Here is a 9,568-nt window from a genome sequence, read left to right on the forward strand (position 1 = left end):
AGATGTCATTGAATGCATTTTGTTCCATTTACATTCATTATTCTTAAACACAAACACCAACAGAACTTTATGTTCTATACAGGCTAATTTGCACATGTTTACATACTCTTTTTAAAACTGTTAATAATAATAGTACTGTTAAACTGTTAAAAATAACAAGTAATTTCAATCACATTGAAATAGATATTCTGATTCTAAAATATAATATAATCAAAATAATTAGATGTAAGTGTTAGTCTTTCATTTTCATCACCATCTATACAAAAGGGGAAACTTAGGAATATTTTAGTACAGTAATGTTAAAAAGTTAGTTTGTTAGTATACTTTACTTTATTGCCCTTTTTCAGGAAATTTGTCTTGGACTCAAAGCTGCATTAGTACACAACATATACATACACACACAAACCAAAAAGAGTTTTAAAAAAACGGCATTACTACATCTTGCTATTTAACATATTAATAGATACAGGAATAAATGATTTTTTTGTAACGGTTCCTCTTACTCAGTGGGACTCTATACCCTCTCCCTGATGGCAGAAGCTGATACATTGGAAATAAAACATGGCTTGAATCACTCACTATTGTCTGTGCATTTTTTTTAAAAATCCACGATTCGTAAATTGATTGAAGTGATGAGTACTCTCTTACACCCATAACTTACATTGCAGTTTTCACAAGACGTACAAGCTGTGATTTTAATTGGACCAAAAGATTGCCATATGAAGTGTGCATCCAATAATTTAAAAGACTACCTAAAACGGCATAATGAAATAATTGCATAATTCTCTGATTTACACCAAACAGCCTAAGTCTTCTTAAAAAATACAATCGTTGCCGGAATTTTGAACAAAGATAATCAATGTGGGCTTTCCAAGTAAATGAACGATCAATGACCACACCTATATACTTATAGGTATCCACCTGCTCAATATTATCATAGATGATAACTGGGCTGTAATCAAAAAGGATCATGTAACATCAACTGCAGTGAATTATAAACAGTAGATAGTGTCATTCTTGTTTTATGAAAGCATTTTACAAAAGAAAACATTGTGTAATGCTCCTGTTGTTTGTGTTTTTCTTTTTTTTTTATGAGTGACAAAGTGTGTTTGTTGTTAAATCTTTTCTAGTGTTCTGGAAGAATGAGTTGATCTGAGACATGAAGTTTCAGTGCATTTTGAATGAGAAATTAACTGCTGTCAAGCTGTAAGTTGGTTAGGAGAACTGAGTGAAGAGTTTTGAAAATGTACCTAAATATTGAGAAATGTGTCCTAGTGATTGTAAAAACCTGTAATTTAATTTAATTTGGCAGGGTAAATCCCAGCGTTTTCTCTAGTTTATTCTAGTGTATTTGAGAAGTTGCACAGATATTGGTAACAGGACTCTGGGGGTTGTTGGCTCTCACCTAAGAAAAACACTGGCCTTTAAGGCCTTCCTGCATTGATATGTAAATTGTGTGTGGGGGGGAAGTGCAACAACTCAATATCACACACCCTAGTCTACATACACATGAAAAATACCTATTTTAGAAATCAAGGATAGTAATGAGTTATGGTTAAATCATTCAATCATTTATACCACAGTCTTAAATGATGTCTTAAATGATGTCAGGTTAAAAGACCATGATATCTTCTCCAAACCAACTTACAGCTTGACAGCAGTTCATTTCACATTCAAAATGCACTGAAACTTCATTCATGTGTCAGATCAACTCATTCTTCCAGAACACTAGAAAAGGTTTTACCCCCAAAAAACACACGTTAAATAAAAAAACACAAATAACAGGAAGCATTATAAAATATTTCTGCTGTTTTCTGTTGTTCAGAATTCACAACATTATATGTTACATGGTCATTGTTTACAGTACAGTACACATTTTCCCCCAAGTTTCCCCTTTTTATAGATGGTGATGAAACTGAAAGATTAATACCTGTATGTGTTCAGCTACATCTAATTGTTTTGATAGTATTTAATTTTTTAGATTCTGAATATATTTTACTACGGTATTACTGTAGAAGTGTTGCAAATGTCTGTGTCATTCAATGTTGTATTAATGCATTCAGTGACTACATCTTCCAAACTACATATTTCACTTAGACACAACCACTGCCAAAACTCAGAGCCCATTTTTATACACTCTTTTATACACTCAAAACTGTTAAACATAATTGAAAGATCTTATAAACATTGAGATCTTTCAATTTAAATGAATTAATTTCTCACTTAAACACAAAGACCAACAGAACTTGATTTACTATACAGGCTTATTTGCACATGCTTACATATTATTTCCAAGACTGTGTTATTTAATTTAAAAACCTAAGCTAGACTGAAATGTGTAATATTTCTACCGTATACCACATTGATATATATTATTCTGAAATATTATTTTTTTAAATCAGAAAAAATAAGATGTAGCTAAACACATACACAAGTCTTAGTCTTTCATTTTCATCACCATCTATACAAAAGGTTTGTACATTAATGTAAACATGAACCATGTAACATAAACCTCATTGAATTCTGAACAGCAGAAAATAGTGCATATTGCTGCCTGTTGTTTGTGTGTTTTTTGTTTTGTATATTTAATTTATGTTTGTTGGCTGAAACCTTCACTAGAGTTCTGAAAGAATGCCTTAATTTGAGACATGAATGATGTGTTTTGGTAGTTTTATTGTATGTTGGTTCATTAATGTTAAGTAATATCACTTAAATTAAGTGTAACAATTTTTAGGTCAGCATTTTTTCACCATTCCATGCCCATTTCCACACAAGTTAGTGTACATGCTAAAGATAAGCAGCAGCAGTATGCATGCACATGTTATATTCATTTCATTACACAAATTTACTTATTTTGTCCACTGTTTGATAATAAAGAATGACACGTTTGATTGCTTTTACATTTAGCAGTATCTCTGAATGTGATGGCGATGTTCATAATAACACTAAAACACCAGTCTCAGACAGCTACATAGTATCGGCCTGGATCTGGCCCACATCTGGAATCCACACAGCCCGGATGTGGGCCGGATCTGGGCCAACACTATGTTGCTGTCTGGGTTTATTGCCCTAAAAAATACACTGTAAAAAAAATACACAAAGGTCAAAACTCAATTTTATGTTGATTGTTGCATTTAAAATATTCAGATGGTTCAACTAAAGTGCCAGTGTTAAAATACATTGAGAATACTATGACTAACCGGTTAACTGACAGTAAGAATTTTGATGTATTATTACAATCAGTGGTTTCAAGTTTAATTAATTTATAAAGTACATTTAAAACAGCCACAAGACTGGCCAAAGTGCTGTACAAGACAACTAAATACGTATCCTAAATATACACACTCTAATACACAAAAATATAATATAATATATACATTTAAAAAAAAAAAAAATCAATACGCCAGAGAAAACAAATACCTTTTTAAAAGAGACTTAAAAATTGTTAGGGAAGATTCGACTCTAATCTCTAATGGCTTGTTTTCACTGAGCGGTACGGTACGGTACGGTATGCATTTATTTCCGTTTCCACTGTCAAAAGTTGTGAATGGTACCAAAAAGCCGAACCTTAACACTTTTTGGGTACCCTTCCGTTGGGGTACCAGCACAGTGGTATGGTACTAAAGGGTGGAGCTAGACTAACTGCAGGACGTTGATTGGTTGACAGAGAATCGTCACTTGCGCGTGCTACAAGGGGAATGACAACATAAGAAGCGCCATCTTTTAATTTACAGTTGACATATAATACTACTGTTACTGTGTCACGAAATGTAAATTTAAGAGTTTTTCAGGCGAGAATGTAGTTGTTTAAAGCTCAAATCTGTGGTTTATTTATAAAGATTTATGAAAATTTGATCCAGGTTGTGAGATCCAGGCAATCACCATTTGTGTGGCTATAATGTTTAAGATTTCTTTAAATGAAAACGAAAAGAGGCAGTGTGGTGTTTTATAACATATTTTGTTTTATTGTTGCCTAAAATGTACATACAGAGATAACCGGAGTAGCAGAGCGAGCTGACTGACGCTTTGAAGAACGTGCTGTTCCATTAGCAGAATTACCGGACTCGCGTCCTCGGGAGTCATTCTCCTGAGCTGGACTTGGCAAGTCCAAACTGTGCGTACTTGCTATTGAGAAACGCCTAATGTTTCTGCTGATATGGGTGCTTGCAGCATTTTGGTTCTGCTAGACATTAGCGCTGCTTTTGACACTATATGTCATATCATCCTCCTTGACAGGTTGCGTGTTTTGTTAGGCACCTCTGGCATCTCTTTGCAGTATATTTATTTGGGGAAGAACAAATCGGAGGCAACATTAGTACAGCAGGGCGTCCCGCAGGGGTCAGTACTAGGACCTACTTTGTTCTGCATCTATATGTTGCCGCTTGGTGACATTATTAGAAAGTACGGTACGGGGTTTTTCCTTGTTATGCTGATGACATGCAGATCTATGTTAGCTCACTCCCTGATCCAAATCTCGCAATTACAGCTCTTACCGTATGTCTGGAAGAAATAAAGGTATGGATGCATGACAACTATCTTAAGCTTAACAAATCAAAAATGGAACTGTTAATTTTTGGTATGCTGACAGATTTGCACAAACATAACTGTCTAAGTCTGTTTTCTGATTCTGAATTATTGTCTCCAGCATCACAAGTGCGAAATCTAGGTGTTATCTTTGATCCGCATTTGTCATTTGATGCCCATATCAAAATGGTTTCAAAATCTGCATTTTTCCATCTTAAAAATATTGCCAGAATGCAAACTTATTTATCCCTGTCAGATGCAGAAAGGCTTATTCATGCATTTAATACATTCATATGATAGCACTTTATTGCGTGTAATTCACCTTATTCCGCCCCGCCCACTTTTAATACTTTGCGCTTCCGCAATTTGTCATCCGACTTCCGCTAAACTGACACGGCACATCCGGGTGTAAATCGTAAAGTACACCACAACATTCCGATCGCTTTACATTGTGTTCGTAACACTGTTGGTTAAATTGTTCTATCCTCTTAATCCAATTGTTATGGCAGCCCCTAACTGACCATATAATACTTGACATATTTTACCGTTAGAACAATAGAATTACGTCTAGAAACTAGCGTCCTTTCAGACGGAAGTTGAGGTCCCTCTCAGCCCAAAGTAAGATGACAAAACGAACGTAATGGCGTCACCCTCGTGGAAAATAAGGTGAATACACATGTCATGCACCCTACAACACTAATCCTAACCAAACATATAATACATATTACATATTACACACCATTACTAAACCTACCCTAAACCCACCCATGCGTATCATATGCACACAGAAACTCCTTTTCGCGTATAAATTGCACAATAAACACAATGTGTGCTATAGAGACACATTTAGTGTGACCGGGTTGGAATGACATACCAATTTCACAAATTCACGTTTATGTTGTTTACATGCAGATGGTAAAGGCATCGTTTTCAAAACCTTGCACTTTGAAACTCGTTTTCAAAAGCTTGCATTGTCAGGTGAAAATTGAAAATTATGTCCTGAAGTGTCCATTCTTTATTGCACTTTAGTTTTGTTAATTGTTCATTTAAGTTGGCCTATTTATTATATATACAGTTATATATACACTTTTATTCTGGTTTACTGTGTTCACAGAAGCACTGCGGGTGCTTGATGTGTGAATCCTCATGTTCTGTTGTTTATGCTGCTATTTGCACATGTAAATCTACATTTTTTAGGTTTTTGAATTGGTCACAGACACCTATCTATTCTAAGTCCATTTAATTCTAATCTAACCTTCAAATCATGTCAGTTAACTGATGATGACTGGTTAACAAGTTTTCAGTCAGAAAACAAAATGTTAAATGAACATCCCTACTTCATATATTTCAACTGAACCAACTAAAAATGTTCAGTGCAGCAAGTCGACATAACATTTTGAGATTGACCTCCAAAATCTTTACAGTGTGTTTGTGATGGCAAGAAATGTACAAAGCAGCCAAACACGTATCGTTCTTTACCATCCAACTGGGGACGCGAAGTTCATTTTGATTAATAAAATCATTATTCACTGTATAAAGTATGCTTTACGCTATACTAAATATAGGTCACTATAGTGACCTGAAATCGTTACCTTAAAGAGCTATTTCTGTTTGATTAATCCTATAAACCCTAAAGGGACTGCATAACCAAGCATAGAAAGTAAAAAAATTATATTATGAATGATAAGAGGATATTCTCGCCTCTGCTTTTGAACTGTTGCTGCCGGACCGTCTGTATTTTTTACCCCGTTGTAGATTTAAATGGTCTTTCCTCAAGCAATTCAATTCAATTTAGTCTGTCTTTATTTTGTAACTATAGTTACAAAATAAAGACAGACTTAACTGTTCACACACACACACACACACAGTTCCATTGCAGGCTATTGCGAGTCCCCTCTTGTATAGGTAGAAATCGTTCAGAGATGATATTCCATCTTGGCATGTTTAAAATATTATTATTTTTTTGCATATTTGAAGTTATATTATGAAAAAAGACCTTAAAAGAAAATTGTGTATTTCATTTTTGTTTCTTCAAAATGACCAGATGCAGCAAGTCAACTCAAAAGTTTTGAATTAGATCAAGAAAGGTCCACTGTTGGATGGTAACGAACGACATATGTTTGGTTGCATTTAAATTTAGCAATATTTCAAACACTGAATATCTCTGTACATCAACATCCTAGAAACAAAGGAAACAGAAAAATAAGGACATGTCTATTGATTTTTTTTAAGAGTAGAAATTATGCTTGATGTGTGAATCCTCATGTTCTGTTGTTTATGCTGCTATTTGCACATGTAAATCTACATTTTTTAGGTATTTGAATCGGTCACAGACTATTCTATTCTAAGTCCATTTAATTCTAATCTAACCTTCAAATCATGTCAGTTAACTGATGATGACTGGTTAACAACCATCAGCTTTCAGTCAGAAAACAAAATGTTAAATGAACATCCCTACTTCATATATTTCAACTGAACCAACTAAAAATGTTCAGTGCAGCAAGTCGACATAACATTTTGAGATTGACCTCCAAAATCTTTACAGTGTGTTTGTGATGGCAAGAAATGTACAAAGCAGCCAAACACGTATCGTTCTTTACCATCCAACTGGGGACGCGAAGTTCATTTTGATTAATAAAATCATTATTCACTGTATAAAGTATGCTTTACGCTATACTAAATATAGGTCACTATAGTGACCTGAAATCGTTACCTTAAAGAGCTATTTCTGTTTGATTAATCCTATAAACCCTAAAGGGACTGCATAACCAAGCATAGAAAGTATCTATGAAGAGAGAAAATAAGCGTTAAATAAGAAAAATAATGTTATGAATGATAAAAGGCGTAATATATAATATACTATATAATATACTATATATATATAGTTACATAATGAAGACAGACTTCACTGCCAGTTCACTTCACTGTTCACACACACACACACACACACACACAGCTCCATTGCAGCCAAGTCCCCTCTTGTATAGATAGAGATCGTTCCGAGAGTCCCCTCTCGGCCAGTGTAGAGCGACATTGGTCTGTTAGTAATATAGATATGTATGTGTGTGTGCAATGACACATAACAATGGCAAGTAAATTGTTAGGGACTGCATAACCAAGCATAGAAAGTAAAAAAAATTATATTATGAATGATAAGAGGATATTCTCGCCTCTGCTTTTGAACTGTTGCTGCCGGACGGTCTGTATTTTTTACCCCATTGTAGATTTAAATGGTCTTTCCTCAAGCAATTCAATTTTTGATAACTGATGATGTTCGTCATTCTTTTCTTTTTTTTACTATGCATATTGTGATCTCTGATGCCTAGGCCTATAAATATATATTTTATTTTATTTTATTTTTTTTGCATATTTGAAGTTATATTATGAAAAAAGACCTTAAAATAAAATTTTGTATTTCATTTTTGTTTCTTCAAAATGACCAGATGCAGCAAGTCACCTCAAAAGTTTTGAATTAGATCTTCAAGAAAGGTCCACTGTTGGATGGTAACGAACGACATATGTTTGGTTGCATTTAAATTGAGCAATAATTCAAACACTGACTTTCTCTGTACATCAACATCCTAGAAAAAAAAAAGGAAACAGAAAAAAAATGGCATGTCTATTGATTTTATTAGAGTAGAAATTATGTTTTAATTAATAGGCCACAACAGAGAATGAATTTCTTAAAGCAATAACTTTGCTGTAATGTCCACAACATAACGCTTCTGATGTTTTATAGTGCTTTCATTGAAAGTGTGAAAATGAAAGAAAATGAAAAATATCAAATAATATTCTGTATTATTTATTGGTATGGAACTGCTACTGAGGTACAGACGAAATTATTAAGAAAAGTAGTAACAATAAATTGTTAGGGACTGCATAACCAAGCATAGAAAGTATCTATGAAGAGAGAGCGTTAAATAAGAAAAATAATATTATGAATGATAAGAGGATATTCTCGCCTCTGCTTTTGAACTGTTGCCGTCGGGCCGTCTGTATTTTTTACCCCGTTGTAGATTTAAATGGTCTTTCCTAAAAAAAATCATATTTTAAAATTTTTGATAACTGATGGGTTATATATACAGTATATATATATACACACACACATATATATATATATATATATATATATATATATATATATATGTATATATATATGTATATATATATATATATATATATATATATATATATATATATATATGTATATATATATATATATATATATATATATATATGTATATATATATATATATATATATATATATATATATATATATATATATACATATATATATATATGTATATATATATATATAGTTACATAATGAAGGCAGACTTCACTGCCAGTTCACTTCACTGTTCACACACACACAGCTCCATTGCAGGCTATCAAGTCCCCACTAGTATAGATAGAGATCGTTCAGAGTTTCAGGTCCCCACTTGGCATGTTTTTTTAAAAATAAAAAAATGCATATTTGAAGTTATATTATGAAAAAAGAGCTTAAAAGAAAATTTTGTATGTCATTTTTGTTTCTTCAAAATGACCAGAAACACTAGTCCCCTCTTGGCCAGTGTAGAGCGATAGTCCCCTGTTAGTAATATAGACGTGTATGTGTGTGTGTGTGTGTGTGACGCAGATTCAAATTCGCCGCCATTACGTTTCCGCTGTTTAGTCCCGCCCACAACGGTCAGCTGATCAGTCGACTTTGGATCTGTATCAAGTGCAAGTGGGAGATTTGAATTCAGTCTACTCTCCTGAAGTGGATTGTGACTTGTGAGATAACAGGGGTTCAATATGACACCTCATAATTCAAAGCAATCGTGTTCGTCGAGAGCAGCCGTGAGCAGGAGCCCTAGCTGTTGTCAGTCAGTCCGTTTGGATCACTGATCTATATAATGTCATTGGTTTGGATTCTTCGGAAATAGCACCCTTTTCAGTGAGCCTGGTTCGTCACAGCGGACATCATGCCAACCGATCACCGGCTGAGGTAAGAGTCTGCATGTGAACGATATTTTATATTACATTTGTGTTAAGTTTACG

Source organism: Leuciscus leuciscus (assembly GCF_965113295.1).
Source record: "Leuciscus leuciscus genome assembly, chromosome: 4".
NCBI classification, from domain to species: domain Eukaryota; kingdom Metazoa; phylum Chordata; class Actinopteri; order Cypriniformes; family Leuciscidae; genus Leuciscus; species Leuciscus leuciscus.